At 35.4% G+C, this 18,304-nt stretch overlaps 1 protein-coding gene across 3 annotated transcripts in view; it reads right to left on the bottom strand.

Moving 5' to 3' along the window:
* Nucleotides 1–10,105, bottom strand: part of LOC116182961 (beta-1,4-glucuronyltransferase 1-like) — a 53,190-nt gene extending 43,085 nt beyond the window's left edge. The window contains exon 1 of one of the 3 annotated variants that reach the window (XM_031503534.1): nucleotides 10,038–10,105. The gene's annotated coding sequence lies outside the window, so the exon portion shown is untranslated. Of the gene's footprint in view, nucleotides 1–5,804; nucleotides 5,904–6,247; nucleotides 6,349–10,037 lie in introns of those variants that run through there. The other 2 variants (XM_031503535.1, XM_031503537.1) reach the window with 2 other exon arrangements.
* Between the last annotated feature and the right edge of the window lie 8,199 nt (nucleotides 10,106–18,304).

Below are 18,304 nucleotides of genomic sequence, written 5' to 3'. Positions count from 1 at the left end.
AATGCAGTTGACTAGATATAGATATAGTGTTAGTGTATTACAAACAATTTGCACATTAATAATGTGCTTGTTTTTAACACTATGACAAAAAATGTATGGTCTCCCAACTTAACACTCATTTAGGCTACAAGTTACAATGTTTTCATTATTATAGATGTGTTACCAACACACAAGCTTTATTATTTTATTTGTTATTATTACCTACACTGCTTGACAGAATTTCATTGTTTCAGTTTCTCATCCAAAAAATTTTAATTATTTAGGTTTGCGCTCGGGTTTGCTTTTGTGGCCTGGAGACGTACAAAATCTGTTGACTGTAAAATTACACAAATTGATAAACTCCTGAAAACGCTATGAAAAACAATTTCTTTGTCAAGTCTGGAGGTTGCTATTCCTAGTATAAAGATAGAACGCGAAATGCGCCTCTGTTCATGACTTTCTGTCAGGCGAAATGTCAATCGCGGGTAGACAGTTTTCGGTTGATGTGGTTCACTAATAGTAAATAAGTTATGCATCGGCGGTTCATCGCACGGTCTTTATCTGAGTAGAAGTTTGTACGCGCAACTGATTTAACCACATGTGCCTAATCGATGTAGTAAGGTCCCTCGTCTTCCCATTCCATTAGTCATGAAAATAAAATCCATAATGACGGCTATGGTTCAAAATGGCTATCTGTATTTTGTATTTGATACACTTTTCTTCATACAAATCACATAATAGTTACTTAAATAAAAGTCCGGAAAATGATACATTACTGGCGAGGAAATATTGAAGTGCGAGGCCCCTTTGGGACCGAGTACTTTAATGTCCGAGTCAGGTAAGGTCATTTTACTGACGAGTTTTGTATTAAATTTTACCCGAAATATTTTAATATAAAATTTCAATTTTTATATAGAACTTTTGATTAATGTCAATCTGTCAGTGATGACAAGAGTCACTATAGACGTTTAGCAATGTCACAGATGCGGCCGGTTAAGTGACAGGTGCGGGCAGTAAGGTGCCAAGCGGCAGGAAACGTAGTCTGCTCTGCCTCTGTCATGGAATAGTTATTTACATAATAAGTCATGAAAGTGGTCGTTTACATACGCGGAGGCTCATTGAAAAGTACGAGGACTCGCAGCGTCCGAGTTGCGCCGAGTATCTCTTTAATGCCTCCAAGTCAGGTGGACTCACTTTCATGACGTATTATGTATAAAATTTTACCTGAAACCGCAACATGTAGATATCTTTTCCAAATTAAATTATTCATATGTGTGAAATTTGGATACCTAATCACGCATGCTAAAATCACTTTATTTAATTGTTTCCATAGACATTTCAAAATAATTAAAACAATCAGTGCCATTTTTTAATGCAGTTTGCAGTTTATGCTTTGTACTTTTCAGCTATACAGTCTTTATAACTAGGTACAAAAGCAGGTATCAGTGAAGAAGAGTACCTACGCGAGACGTTGTTATAATGTAGCCGCAGCTGCGGCCGCCGTAGTGCAATATTCGCTCCCCACAAAGTCAAGAAAGAGGTACGAAAAGGGGTACAAACCTTTTAATGACTGGCGCAAAACTAAAGGAATAATTACTTCCACACATATTCCATTAATTGTTAGTAATTAAAAAACCATTATCCTTTGTGTAGGTATATTAATATTTAAAAATATCCACATAGTCTGCATTATAATTATCCAATCGTTGATTGAATAACTTATTCAATGAATGATCTAATTGTTATTTTGCATGTACTAGGACTGTAATGGGAGTCAGGCAAAAATATTACAGTACTAGTCAGGTAAAGATCAACTTTCTAATGTCAAAATAGCCCTGAAATTTAGATTTTCTTGACGGTTTCAGGTAAACTAAAATTTCCTGACAGAAAGTAGACATAAAAATGAAGGTTACAGGGCGATTTTGAGTAAAAGCATGATATGAGTTATATGATGTAAATGTTTCTCAAAACACGGGTTATCCCACAGTTTCATTGAGAAACGACTAGGAACCAGAGATTCAACAGTACTTCAACCTTTGAAAAAGTTCAGCACTCCTGAGTTGACCCTTAAGGTTGATTCTCACTTGCGCACAACTCGGCTCGGTGCCGCTGAAAAAATAATTTCATGGATTTAAATGCGTCGTCTCGTGTAGCCGCATTCATTTAAGGACATGAAAACTTTATTTACACGGCGATACAATCGCCCGCTGACTGGCATCTCGGTACATCTGTAAACTTGCCTCTTATGGAGCCGTTCTGATGGCTGTTCTGATGGAACTGAATACTTTTTCATTAGCCCACAATTGCACTGAAAATACTTCGCCGCAAAAATATCCCACTGCGAAAGAGCAGTTTAGAAAGCCCAAAATCTGCGAAGTATTGAGTTCTTACTAACTTACTGAGGCCACAAGCTTCTAAGATATTTGCTGATTATTTTACAAACATTGTAACAATACCGCAACCATAGATCTTGTTCAAGATAGATACGTTACACAAAGCATCAGGGGTGAAACTGGAGCGAATAGGGGAGCAGGAACTAAGAAACAAGTACTTCCACATTTTAGTTTTGGTCAGAAGTAATATCCTTCCGGTTATTTCAAGTGTAGCACATAATTAACATAGGGTACCAGATCTCTTGTGAGTTTTGAGCGAGTACGTTTAGCTATCTCGCTCACACTCACGCGTATGTACGTATAATGGTCTTTCGCTCTGACTCACGGCGGCACTTTAAGTACGTTTATGGGATGTTTGGCACTGATGATTGGTCTGGCAACTTACAAAATATATTAAAAGAGACCCCTAAATATGATAGATAAAAATTCACAGATTTCGCAATCCTTGCAACCATCGGAGGCATTGGAAATGATAACCGTATAACCTTATAAAGTCATAAATAACCCTTCACACGGAATAATCTTGACCCACTCGCTCGCGAGCTTGCTCGTGTCGCAAACGTAATCTTTCTGAATAATAAGCGGCGTAACATGCTTGTAATACTATCACGGGCGATGTGCAAGAATTTAAAATTCGAATCAACAAAACCCCTGCGCACTGTTAAGTAAGTACCGTATCGACGGTATCCGCGACTTTTCCTGAACCTACCGATTGCAGTCGAGTACGGTACAATCAACACTAAACGCGACACCACTGTCTTTTTTTCTACTTGGCAAACCTGGTAAGTTCATACCCATACAAAACATAAGCATTTCCAATGCTAAAATGAAGTCTCAGACTGTAACTAAGGTTGTGTTTTTTTGCTTTCGGTATTTAAAGTATCTGGCAACTGAAGGTGCCTGGCAGCTTTAATTTCTAATTGTTTACAATATTCCCTACAACAGACGTAAGAATCAGTCCTCACACTGTAGGTAACGTGTCTGGTACCTGTCTGCTCAAGCTATAGAGGGTACCTATGTATTAATGTATACGTTCACTGTACACACTAATACTATTTGTACATATTTTGTCCTTCAGAAGATAAGTAAGGTCTGGGGGTCCTGAGATCTTGTTCTATAAAGGCTTTCGGTGTGAGAGGGGTTCCTTAAAATGCATTTCTTCCATTAAAGTGGGTCATTTAATGCCCCACAACTTTGTAATGCACTATGATACAAAAAATAGTCTTAGTTTACCATATGTGAAAAACTGCCAAAAGTCCGAAAACTTAGGATAGATATTGTTACGTCCCCCAACTAGAATTAATATCCTTTTTGTTTTCTTTAAAGAAAATATCCCAGTATACCATGTATGTACATAACCATTTTGCCTGTCCCTGTATACAGTGATATTCATGTAGAAGTGACATAGGGATTTCCTATACAGTGACGGTTCCAAGATTTGGTAAAGGGAGGGGCCCAAACCCGAACTTTGTCCCAACACGGAAAAAAATTAAAGAAATCTCGTATAATGGAAATGAGATCGACACAAAATTGATGAAAAAAATGGACAATGGGGGGCCGGGCCCCCACGACCCCTTCCCCCTGGGACCGCCATTGTTCCTATAGGAATTTCCTATGTCTAATTTTAAATGATAAAAAGTGTTCTGAGGGACGCCTAATTTTATGTAACCAAAATAACTACCTACAACAAATGAAGATTTGCCTGTCATATTAATTAAATTGAAAATTTCACACCAACAATTTTCGACCAATGAAATGCAGATTTCGTCTCACGTTATCATGGTAACCGAGGTATTTATCGGAAATTTTTGCCTGCAGGGGTAACCTACAGCGAATTATAGTGGAAATTTTTTGACGTCATAAGAGAACGTTTTGACGTAAAACGTCAGTTAGCCGTGTTATAAAAAAGTATTCCAGCAGAAATAAACACAATTGGGTAGATATTAAATCCATAATCTTCCATAATCATTGCCAATTCCTCCACAGATATGTTTTCCCTATCGAATATATAACTTTTTTTAGAGCAAAAGTCAGTAAACTGCTTCCAAACACTTGACTTAGATTCCTTAGTATTCTGGGGCGTTAGGTGCTGAATTTCGCTAGGAATAGCTTCCTTATTTTCTTGACCGAAGCTAATCATTTCGTTCACGCTCACAATAAACTTACTGTCAACGGCAATTTCAATTCAAATCGGTAAAATGTCATCCAAAGGCTATCTTGATCTACTTTCAAAAAGAGAACAAATCTTCAAATAAGTCGTTGAGGTTCAACATGGTGTGAAATTTTCTTACTGAATACCACACGTGCTTGAATTATTCTACAAATTTGTTCTTGCTCACGAATATTTTTACGAAAATTAACCCTCACCTTCGGCTCGGGTTAATTTTCAAAATATTCATGAGCTCGAACAAATTTCCGGAAATAATTCAAGCACTAGTGGTATTACATGTGAATATTGTTGCTTTGACAGCCAGGTCTTTATTTGTTTCAAGAAGTTATTTTGGTTGCATATATTTACGGATTTCGTAATTTTTCAAACTTATAGATCTTTTAAGGTCAATGGTAAGATTTTTGTTTGTGTCGAAACCCAGTCATGCCCTGAGAGGAAATAAGGGTAATTTGACCTAGTTAGGTAGGTGTCTATTGGGTGGTATTTTGACCGCGTACCATTACACACAGCAATATAAACCGAAAGATTTTGATGCAGAAAGATGAACAAAATCGTCTCATGGGAGCTTCCGTCGCCATAAACAAAAATAGCGGATGATTCTTTTGATTTTTATTTCGGAAACAAAGATTACTGACATGATATTTCAGATTTATGATGAACGCGTAAGATTAATTGTTTTATTTCATTTGATAAGCCATTTAAATTGTATGAAATTAGCAAGTGTTCTTTTATTAAATTTTACTACCCTGTAAAATTTTTGTATAAAGCTGAGTAAAGGGTGTATCATAAATTGATTGCTACCACTTCTTTTGTTGAATACTCCTACCACATTCGCGAGTATAACAAAATTAAGCAAGTAGTATCTAAACTAACGGATGGTAGGTACTTACGTTATGAAGTCACAGAAGTCATTTTTTGACACTCACCTAATCCTGTTAATTATACGAGGCAAACTAATTTTTTTCCGAGATTAAGAAAATTCACTTTGCAGTTGAAAACACGTTTATGAACTACGAAACGTTGTAGTAAAATATAAATATCATAAATCTCCAGTAGCGATGGCAAGACTGACATCAATTTTAATATCCTGGCTGAACAGACAGGCAAAGTTATTTAGCTACTTACGCTCGCAGCTCTCTCAAAGTAAAGAGATTAGCGAACTAAAAGACCTAAAGATAATAACTACTTATGGTATGCAAATGAGATCCAACGGATGCACTACAAATTATAACAGGTTCGTAGTTGCCGTAGATTTTACTCACTCAAGTTTTTAAGTGCTGGCAGCACGAGACAATCTCACACACGCCACTGAATCGAACCTTCATAAAACGATAGATACACATGTAAATGATCAGAAGAATCCGCTTTTTGGTACAGGGGAGCACATCCGGTTTGGAGTGGGCAAGCATCCTGGAGATAACGCATATATAACACTGTCACTTTCTGCAATTTTTTTTTGGTTTATCACTACCAGCTTAATATTTCTCAATTATAAATGTATAATGAAAATGTGCTCTCTTTTTATGCCACATAATTATTTACACGTAAAAATGTAGACATTAAAATTAATGATAGTGACTATACGCGTTTTTATTGAAGAAATAAGGAAGAAGAATCTAAATTCGTACTGAAATGTGTTATCATTTTTTCGTTTCACAAAACGCGAAAATAATTGTTACCGCAATTTAAATGAAAGTATACTCACAGAGAGTGTTAACCAATTTCTTTTGGAACAGTAAATATATGCTCGGCTACTAATTCGTTAACCATAGATAAATGAGGGATAATGGTGTCGGGGTCTTTAATCACCAAATAAGTACTGCTTACCTGATCCAGGATAATTCCATTAAATCTCTGATAATACTCAAATAATGTATACGCAGCGATAAGATTAGTATTAATCTATTCAATCGGAATATAGGAAGATTTAAGTACAATTGCGTGGCGTTGTATGAATCGATTTCACAATATGAACACACTAATGAAAAAATTCTCAAATAATTATCTATACACAGGGTGGAAATTTTGTCTGGAACACGGAAGTATTGTTGTGTAAACTATAGGGGGGGTGTCGTTTCTCTACGTTGAAATAACGCCGAAGATGGAAGCGACCCACCCTGTAGTTCAAAATGTACGTGTTGTCAACGTAATTTGCGGTTTACGCATTCGAAATCTTATCATCTGGTTAGCAGTGGTAATTATTGGTTAACCTCATGCAACAAGTTATTGTATTGCCGAAGTTAGGTGTGGATCAAAGGTGTTTTTTAAGCTGCTAGCTGTGTGTAAAGTATTTGATATGTCGTTCATCGTATTCCCATTGTCCGGGCCAGATAATTTGGATATTAATTTGACTAATCTATGAGTACCTACTTATTTTTTTTGGGATCTTTTGAATTGTTCGTTTTTTATATTTGTCCATTATAGCTTACAGGTTTTTGTATTTATTTTTTAGCGCATTTCCACAAAAAAAAATGCGCTGTTGTCACCACTTTATCCGTCCGTCCGTCCGTCCGCTCGTTCGTTGAGACGCTACTAGTTCTTTATCTTAAGAGCTATTGTTTGTACTTTTTTCGCTATTTGGTTTGTTATGGTGTCGAGGCTTGCACCAAGAAAGGAATTTTTTCTGCGTTTATTGCTAAAAAAGTTATTATAAGAAAACCAACAAACCGTTTTTTACATGTTCCATAATTTTACACTTTTGCGGTTTATTAACGATCCTAGAGATCGTTTATAATTTTGTATTGCTGTCTGTCGTCTGTCTATTGGTCTGTCCGTCTGTTCCTTTGTCTGGCTGTCCCTCTATCTGTCCGTGTGAACAATAACTTTGTTTAGAAATGTCCGATCGCTTTGACATCTCCGTTAGTTATGAACTGAATTGCATGAAATTCAATATGGGCATATCTTTAGCCATATAATACGCAATGACAAAAGTTGAGTCGAATAGATTCAAAACCATTTATAAACCGAATTGCAAACTTCTTTATTTATAAAAGTATTTGAAATTTAATTTGATACATAGGCACTTGGAATAAATGAAAATCTAATAGTACAGTCAAATAAGAAAAAAGTTACAAAGTAATCGTAAACGATTTACAAAAAGCGCATTTCCACTTGCATTCATTTTGCGACTTCTGTTAAAATCGTAAAAATCCGGCCAGAAATATGAAAGATAGCGTTGCAAATGTGCAATCCATTTTTGACATGCTACTTCAATTTCAGTTTATAAGAAGAATTTCATTTCAATGCTTTCATAAATGAAAGTTGGCACTGCGCATGCGCAAAACCAAATTTTGAAACTGGCGTTTGATTTTCCTTTATTCCAAGTGCCTATGCATCAAATTTCGTTTAAATTCTTCCATAAATAAAAAAGTTGGCACTGCGCTTTTTAGCTTCCTAGCATGTGCTAGGTAGCTATTGCGATAGCCGTTTTTTGAACATTTCAAAATTTCATCAAATGTCGACGTTTTAGACCATTTTAAGCAACTTTTAAAGAATAAAATTTTTTCCGTCTATGTGTTTGTTGGCAATTTTCTGAGAAAACGGCTCGACGGATTTTGTTGAAATTTTGTATATATGTTTTAGGCATACCGAACAGAAAAATAACGGGCCGGATTTTTGAAAAAAAATTTTGGAGCGCTGTAACGGCATCGAACTTTTTTTTTCAAATAGCAACCTAAAATTTTTATTCTATTATTTGGAAGACCTTATTTTCCTGTGTACAACCTACAAAAAATTGGGCCGGGTTATATTATCAAAAAACGGAGAAAATAATTGTCAAAGTCCCTTTAATAAAAGCAAACAAAATTCATGCGCAAAAATCGTGTTGCGCATGCGCAGAAATGCAATTTTCTTATTTATGGAACAATTAAAACGAAATTTGGATGGTAGGTCCTCCTAATAAAAGAAAACAAAATGCATGCGCAAAAAATCGAGTTGCGCATGTGCAACATCCAACTTTCTTATTTATGGAGCAATTTTAACGAAAATTGGATGGTAGGTCCCTCTAATAAAAGCAAACAAAATGCATGCGCAAAAATCGTGTTGCGCATGCGCAGAAATGCAACTTTCTTATTTATGGAACAATTTTAACGAAATTTAGATGGTAGGTCCTTTTAATAAAAGAAAACAAAATGCATGCGCAAAAAATAGTGTTGCGCATGTGCAACATCCAACTTTCTTATTTATGGAGCAATTTTAACGAAAATTGGATGGTAGGTCCCTCTAATAAAAGCAAACAAAATGCGTGTTGCGCATGCGCAGAAATGCAACTTTCTTATTTATGGAACAATTTTAACGAAATTTAGATGGTTAATAAAAGCTAACAAAATGCATGCGTAAAAGAACATATGTTGGCAATTTTTGGTTTCAGCTAGGAAGCTATTCTGTCAAGAATTTGACACCTGGTTTAAAGAAGCTTTTTATGGCACCCAAATTTATAGAAAGTGTGCCACCAATCTGCATTATTTAAAATTGAGGGCAGTGGCGTCCATGTGTAGAGTCAAGGGGGGCATATATATTTTAATAGCAATCGCAATTTTTATTAAAGTGTTGAATTGAATCCAGAAATGTATTTAAGAGTATGATATCGAAATATCAAGGTCGTATTACAAAAAATGAAATTGATGGTGATTTTGTAAAGACGAAACGTCGGCTTAAAGAATTAACACCGCCACTTAAAGAACATTAAAAGTTGCTGTGAAGGAGTGTCATTGGTTTTAATCTACCTAGGTTAAATATAAACGCCAAAAAAAAATAGTTCGTAAAATCAAAAAATCAGATCAGAGATCAGAGAGAAGCTTTTATTCTCTGGACGAACAAATAAGTAAAGTAGAATTTTTTAGCTGTGACAAATGTCAAGGTTCGGAATTGTCTTCCCAAACATGATAATAAATGAATGATTGGAGTCACTGAAATATGTGTGATTTATGCGCAGTGGTTATCAATGAGATTTTTATTCTTTAATTTATTTTGGCGCCAAGATTGCGAGGGGGGGGGGTTATTTATAAATACGCACAGAATTGGTTTATTGTATTTGAATTTCTATTTCCGTAGTTGTGTTTCCATTTTGGAATTGTCTGTAATTGTATAATTTATTCAATCAAGCGCATAAAGTAATCCCCCCCCCCCCCGATTCAACCGACCGACGCCTAATTTACCAATACACCCCCGATAAAACGAAAAACAGCAGAATCTTGAAAAGAGTGCGATGATTCAAATGTCGGAGAGTGATGACGATGGGAAATCAGCCAGTAAACATTACGAAAACATATTATTATTATTTATTACTATTAGAATAATAATTGTTTTGTAGCTTTGTCCAGTTTCAATCAGGGTTACTGTCCAAGCGTTTGCCGGTTATCGTGTTCACAGACAGACAGACAGACACTATCGATCGCCGTAAAAAGCTTGCATCACTTTGCCTTCCGCTCATTAACATGAATTGTTAATTTAAAACTGAAGTGATTAATAAAATCCGGCGATATGTACATACTTACAGATATTAACTTTGCAGTGCCATATCTCTCACAATCATCGGCGACTTTCTCTTTATCTGAAACAAATACAGATTTTTACTTAGGTCATCAATAAGTTTGTTGCATAAATCATCATCATATTCTTTAGGTCATTATCACGAAGGTTGTTATGTTAGTTATCAACAGAAATTAAATATTCTGCTATAGTAGGGTTTATTTGTTATGTCAATATAGCCATTTGAAAGTAAGGTTTATTTCCACAACACAGTAATACCACATTCTGTTGTACTGTTCGGTTTCCAAACGAAAATGCTCTAACAAAATTAACCCCCCCCCCCCTCTAAAGTTTCCTAAATATGGCGAAAAATAACATAATTGACGTTTTTGTTTTTTTTGCTTTAAAATCGTTATTTGGGAAGGTATTTAAAAATTAAAAACACTTTCTTTAGAGAACTTTTTCTGTTCTTTTAGACGATGGAAATGCATGATCATTGATACTTTAGTTTATATCGATACCAACTTTTGTTTTTCATATGGGATCCATTTTAAAATGTTAAGTCATCTCATAGACAATAAATCCTGATAATAGGAGACAGGAAAATACAAATAGGTGAATTATATTAGAAGATCATACGAGAATAATACAGAGAGTGGAAGATATGAACTGAATAGAAATGAGGAGGGTTGGAAGGGGTGGAATACAAACATTAATGTAGAAATTTGGAAAACTATGAAGGAGAGGACAAGGAGCTCCACTAGTCCCTCAAAAGATTCAAAAAGCCAGAAGCAAATACATTTAATTAGTTTCACTCAAAATTATTATCAAGAAATTTAAATAATGCAAAATAAATAGAAAAAGATAAAAAAGAAATATGTAGTAGTAAAATAAATTAAAATTCAAGAAACAATTTAATTGAAGAATTGAAACAAGTTACGGAAGAAATTGAAGAAGATGAAGAAAGAGAACGCATGAAGAGTTAACCACTAATTAAAAAAACTGGAGGGGGTAGGACTGTAGGAGAGCGAGCTGAAGAAGTGAAAATTTGTAAAAATCGAGAAGACATATAAGAAGTACTCCAGAAATGATGATTTATACTACATCATTTTTGAAGCAATAATCAGAGCGAAGAATAACCCAGCGAAAATGATAAGAAGAATTAAAATTTTGCTATGCAGACAAATTGAAGGAAATTTGGTAGAATTTCAAGAAAAGGGAAATAATTACAGAAAAACAAATTGAAGTGACAAGAAGAAATATTATGATTCCGAAGAAAATGAAGAAAAAAGTAGAAATATGGCAGTATCAAGTGAACATTGAAGTGAAAAAGTGAAGTGAGAAGTGTAAATAGTTTGTAATATAGTATATTAGTGTAGTGAAGTTTAGTATAATTAAGTTAAATGAAGTCTGTAAAGTTTATTTTTTGTCAACTTTATTGAAGATTATTAATGAAGATAAATAAAGTCAAGTGAATTGTATGTAATTTGATTTTATTGAATAGGTTTAGGTTTAGGTCTACGCGAACAAAACAATTGATTATTTTTCTTCCCCTTTTCCTTTTCTTCTTCTTTATTTAGAACCACGACCGATTTATTTATCTCTCTCTCCCTTTCAATATACATTTTTTTAAGTTCATTCCACTATTTATTTTATTTTCTTAGTTTAGGGTAGGGTTAAGTGGTAGAGCAGTTCTAGGGTGTCTCACCACAGAACTGAACTTCGCCCCGTTAGATTACGGAACATTAATTTCATTTAATTTTAATTATTTAGTTTATTATCTATTTGAATGTTTATATTTTTTTTCCTTCTGTACTTCCAGTAATCTAATAAATGTCACTTATTATTATTATTTTTAGATTGGATAGCTTTTAGGAGTTTTTCTACATTGATTTTTGTTTAGGATTTAAGAAGTTTTCCCAAACAAATTTTGGTCGTTATAATGTAAAGAAAATTGATCTGGAAGATTGGACTCAACGAAATATGTATCATTTTTACGCAGGGGGTTGCAATGAACTTTTGTTCTTTAATTGGGTTTGGCGTCTTGATTTATTTATTTATTTGCCTTTATTTTTGAGTGGGCGGGGTTTCGGCAAGTCTGCTGCTCTACCAACCAAACCCCCTCACTATACATTTACAAATATCCATGCCGGAACCCGGATTCCAACCAGAGACTCTTCAACTGAACGGCGTAGAGATAGGATTGCCGCATTTTCTTAGGGAGATAGTATTACTTGCTGATTTGACCATGAAGTAAAGCTGTCGTAGAAAATGCTATTGCTTTGTTTTTGAGATTAGTGAGTCATTAACAGGCGTTTGGGATTGGTAGAGCAAGGGAATTACATGTAAAGATGTATGGGGAGAAAATCATGTCGTAAACGACACCCTCTGGAGCCGTTGATTTCTTGGACCGACATGTCATTTACATGTTTGCAAGCAATTTATTATACTGTGATATTCGTTAAGAAGTAGGCAGAGGGATTAAAGTGTATTGGTTTTCCCTATGTCTACTTTTAAATGACAGCATACCTATCTTCTGAATAGCGTCTACTTTTATGCATCCAGAATAACTTATTAAAATTAAAACAAATAAAGATTTGGCTGCCATATTAATTAATTTGAATATTGTTGGTCTGGTCTGGAAAATTAATAGTTTAGTGAGTATTAAACTTAAAAAGGCTCATTATTTTAACTTGTTGTGTCTCTTTACTATTTAATTATTTGTTTATTTAATCATCACTTCTGCGAGAAATGACATTGAATTATCACCTCTAATTAGTAAACTGACATGAAAGCTTCCGATTAAAATAGGCATTAAGATACATTAAGGTTATTCCTTTATTTTATATTCTTTTACTTAGTGAAAAATGAAATTGCCCCTTGAATTAGCTCGAACGAATTTATTGCCCTCTTTATGGATTTAATGCATTAAAAATACGTTCAGTTTGATTAAACTTTCATAGGGATCACTAATCTTAATCTGAAGTACCTACTTTCATCGTAAATTAAAATCGCCCAATTAATTTTAATAATGTTGCCAAACGTTATTTGTAATGTTTGTTGACATTTGACACTTTTGTTCGGTTTTTGCGTGTAAGTTTTCGGTTATTCTTGTGGTTGTTGTTATTATTCATCTTCACTCTTAGTGCAAAAAAATGTGTTCTGTTCAGAACAAAATTGCTGTTTGTGTACATTCTACCGTTATTTGCATTTGTACTCGCCACAATGCCGAAACATTTGACCAGTAAAGTGAAGGAACTCCTTGACTTTAATTCAATATTTTGAACAGGAACGAGATAATGGGGGTTCCTTATTACCATTAGGTTCAGTTCGAGAGGTAAGAATGGACTACTTCTACTAATTGTGATTACCTTCAGCTCATTGCGGCAGCATTACATTTAAACATTTCTACGGTCAGCAGAATTTCCCAAGCTTTTAAACAAAACGAAGCTTTGATATCGCAGATCTTGTATTTGCATCTAAAAGTACTGGCGATTACCACGGAGAAATGAATCGGGAAAACTTTGTACATTGGTTTGAAAAACAATTATTAGTAAATTTAGAAGAACCAAGTGTTATCGTATTGGACAATGCTTCTTACCACAGTTGTACCTTATTGACACAAAATCCGAACAACTCGTGGAGAAAAGCAGATTTTCAAGATTCGTTACACAATAAACTGGCACTTGCGATTGTAACCTCAGAAATGTGGAAAAATTCAATTAATCACACCGAAAAGTTAATAGAGGAATGGTATGAACGCGAAAAACAATTGGATATTGCAGAAATGGCCCCAATTATAAACTGGGTGAAAATGATAGTTGAGTGATGACGATTAACTGGACAATAAAAAAACTACAATTACCTAAATCACGAGAACTGTGTATTAAAATTTATTTTGTTTTATGTTAACAAAATGGAATGTTACGTAGTCTGAAAAGTATCTTTCACCTTTTTACGATCATATCAGTTTATGTTAATTATCATTTTATGTACTTAGTTCAATAAAATTTCTTGTGTTTTTGTCTCGGTTGAACTTACTAGTCTCAAATTCCACTACAGCAAGAGTTGGTCAAATAATGTAAAATCAGTCAAGATTTCAAGCAAACATTAACTTGATATTTATTTGCTGATGGCCTATGCAATGGTTTATAACTTCCGAAACATTTACATAATGCCGCAATGCCGACATTCCTCATCTTTCTGCTCACAACGGCAGCGATACGTTATAAACAAAATGCTAATAGTACTACACTTAGTGGACTGCACTTTCCTTGAACCCGTCACAGCAGAGTAGGAATGGGTTTTATTGATGCACAGTAGGCAGGGCCGCATTTAGTCATTCAGCGCCCCTAGGCCTACAAACTAAAGAGCGCCCCCTACCTCCGCACTCTTATCGCACCCCATACACGTCCAGTTGTAAATAAATTATTCTTGATATTGTCAAAATTGTATTTGATTTGGATGGTGTATAAGAATAACGAAAATATGAACTCCAAAATAGTACACAAACACAATACATTTATGATAGATAATATTCACAAATTCTGACCATTTATTAAAAACCAGAAATAATTACATCCTGGTTCATCATGTAGAAAAAACAAAGTAACAAGTACAACTGGTGCAAGCTATTGCCTCGGAACAAAGCGCCCCGCTGGACAAGTTCAATTATTCGCTAAAAGGGGAGTATGTTTGCATATGACCCTTGGCCGCCGGTGCCCGCAACGTAGCAGGAAGATGGTCTGCATGACCACGAGGATTGCGTTGCGCCCTATTACGCTTACGAATAAGTCAACGATTACGGACACGATAAGCGACGCTAGCAAATTGAACTTTACCTAAAGCGCATTCTTTCTTTTGTACCCCTTCCAATTTAGCGCCCCCTAAAAATTTGCGCCCTAGGCCTGGGCCTAGTTGGCCTAATGGGAAATGCGGTACTGACAGTAGGTTGGTTTCACACAGGGAGCCCAAAAAATGATCTCTGAATTTTCTAGTTCCTCTGGAATCTGGATGGTAGAAACATAACCTAAAAGTGTTTCCTTAATAAAAGATTAATATATCAGCATACCTTAGAAATATTTGGCAATGCCGTGTATTGTTGATGTCATCAAATCTACCTCAGGTGACTGCAGGGATGGCTTGCTCAGTTTAATTGGACCGTCGCTTTAGATTAGGTACCTACTGATGTTATCGAATAAATTCCATGAGTAATTATTTCATTTTTACCTGATTATTGTTGTGACCTTTGTGGCATACCTAATTGACCCAATCTGCCGCAAATCTCATCATGTTCAGAGTATCTACTGTTTTCAGTCGATCAATGTGTTTGCCGTCATCTCCACGAACCACTCTATCCATATATCCACGACTTTATTGACTACAGTGCTTTTGTAAGATTGAACTGTGTGCTGAAGGAACTAAGAAAAGGTTTTGCAAAGCTGACAGCTACGATATTATAAAGAATAAAAATGGTAAAGGAGGAATTTTGTACAATATTACGTACAAATCAGTAACGTAGAAATAATTTTCAGACCTACAGTTTTTGAGAAATAACAAAGGTTGTGTGTAATACTGTTTTTTTGCATAATCAGTTGTTTTCATGGCTTACCTGATTTATTTCAAATAAAATTCGTTTTTAGTCCTTTATTGAGAGAGGGCCCTGAACCTAGTTGCGAAAGAAAGAGGGTAGGCACAAATGCACAATGGGCCTTTGGTGTGCCTAAGTGCCGCCTGGTCGGGCTCCTCTTATGAATAGAATACAATAGACTATCCCAAGGAAACAAGCTGAGCCCTACTCAATTCGGACCTGAAACACATTTTTGGGCATTTAACCGACGTTGTAACTCTAGGATTCCGAGGTTCTATTATCGTTCTAATGCTGTGGACGAACCCCCCCGTATTTAGGTTGTCGTTCACGTGGTTGTGTAGTGACCATGGTCACTCTTACTTTTTTTTGGAAATCAGTTGTAATTGGAACGTTGTATCAATATGTTATTAAATATTTAAAGTAACATATGCCAGTATTACAAACGATGTGTTTCATTAGTGTAGTGGTGCAAGGGGGAATTGTTAAACCTCCAAGTATTGTATTAAACGTATAACCCAATTTTCCCGAGCACAAATGGAAAGTTGTTTATTTAACAAATTGGTCGTTTGTTCAAGATTTTATGTCAGAGGTTTGGAACAATGTAAAGATTGATATTAAAATACGCAGCGAATGTTACCTTTAGCCGACTGTAATTGTGAAAGAGCAAAGAGTGCGAAAACACGACAAACGATCATTATTACGCTACACCTCACACAAACCCAAAACGTGGAAAGCAATTAATTTGAAAAATGGGTGGACGAATTTCTAAACTAAACTGCTTTTTTTACCTGAAAATGTTTTTATAACATTAGGGATGGAAAAATAAAACAAGTTGTATTTCAATTTTCGAACATTGGAGGTGATCACTAATTGGCACTTGTGAAAGAGCATTAAATTAAGGTGACCTGTAATGGCTCCCAACAGGCAGATGTAAAAATAATTAATTCGCTAATCTAATTACGAAATTCCACTCACCAGTTAGTTATCGAAAATCAATATAGCAGCACGAAAGAAGCATCACCTCTATAATTACATTAACAACTGTAATTCAGTAATGCTTTCAAGGTTGAATACAGATACTTCACCTATATTTTGATTCGAATTTTCAATAACTGTGAGAAAATCGCAAGCTTATCATCTCCACAGTGAGACCAAATTTCGTATATACAATCGTTATCCATTACACACATTACAGTATAATTAATTTAAAACCTATTATTTCATTCGTTGACACATAGAAAGAGTACGCGGGCAGAAGTAATCACAATACAACAAGTATAAATTGTGCACAACTCTTGTGCAGATAGAGCGCATTTTTTGAAACCGAAATAGCTTTTGTTTTGACATCACCAATGGATATATTTCTTGCAGACGTCTCAACGCCCTTTTTGAGTACCCTCTTCCGACAATCCGTTCTTGAAAACCTAGTACCACTCCCCCTCCCCTCCACCCCGTACTTTGATAAGAGGACAGAAAGAAGGGCAGTAATTGGTAGAAAACAGTTCCTTTCGTTGAGACCTTTAATTAGAATACAATGAGAGATAAAATTAATTTTTACCCCCCCCCCCCCCCTCAGGCGCCGTCGCTCACTGATCACGAAAAAGAGTCGCACGGGAAAGTTAATAGTTTGTACAAACTAATTTATTTCGATGAGACCTTTCACTCTTTCATTACAATACCATGAATGGTGGTAGAACATGTGTTTACCCTGCCCCCCCCCCTCCCCCATTTTCCAAAGTTTAACTTGGCACCACTAAAGGCATGCATCTCAGGAAATAATTCGTGGAGGGCCCCCCTTTTAGACAGCGAAATTTGATGGCCGTCTCGCACACCTTCAAGATATAGGCTACCTACTGCAAAAAATTCCAAGACTCTACGACCATTCCCCTAGAAGTAGTTCAAAACGGTAGAAGTCTAAGCAAATCTAAGCAATCAACCAAATTTAAACGCAGCCTGAAATTATGGTTAAAATCACAGGAATTTTACTCATTGAAGGAGCTTTCATCCTTAGTTCACATTTCATCATCGGTATTATTAACGAGCTCCTAGCGAGTTTATAATTTTGCGGTGTCTGTCCGTCCGTCTGTCCTTTAGCACGATACCCAAACGAATGGACCGATTACGATGAAATTTTGCAGATCGGAGTTCGTGAATTTGCAATGTAGACCAAAAAATAAAGTAGGCCCTTTTGACATCTCCGTTAGTTATGAACCGAATTGCATGAAATTCAATATGCGCATAGCTTTAGCCATATAAAACACAATTCCAAAAGTTGAGCCTAATCGATCAGCATTCACAATGCCCTTTGCGCATCTCGACCATTTTCAGACCGAATTGCAAACTTTCTTATTTATGAAGGTATTTAAATGAAATTTGATACATAGCCACTTGGAATAAAAGCAAATTTAACGCCAGTTTCAAAATTTGGTTTTGCACATGCTATAGCCATACCCAGGAGTTCGTTTTCTATATTTGTTTAGTTTATTTTTTTTTCGTTTGCAGGATCTCAATTTTAATATACCTACTAGCTTAGACGAATGGTCATGCGATTCATTCCATGACAAAAGAGTTCTGTAGCGCAAATTGAGACATTTAATCCTGTACCTTTGCACTTATCGACATTATTCATTTATATGTTCATAATACCTTTTAGTTCTAGGCATGTAAGCACATGAGTGACATCTTTGAAATTCAAAATGACGT

This window comes from Photinus pyralis, unplaced genomic scaffold, assembly GCF_008802855.1.
Source record: "Photinus pyralis isolate 1611_PpyrPB1 unplaced genomic scaffold, Ppyr1.3 Ppyr1.4_unclustered_Scaffold8227, whole genome shotgun sequence".
In the NCBI taxonomy this organism is placed as follows: Eukaryota; Metazoa; Arthropoda; class Insecta; order Coleoptera; family Lampyridae; genus Photinus; species Photinus pyralis.
This window is presented reverse-complemented; position numbering and strand designations above follow the sequence as displayed.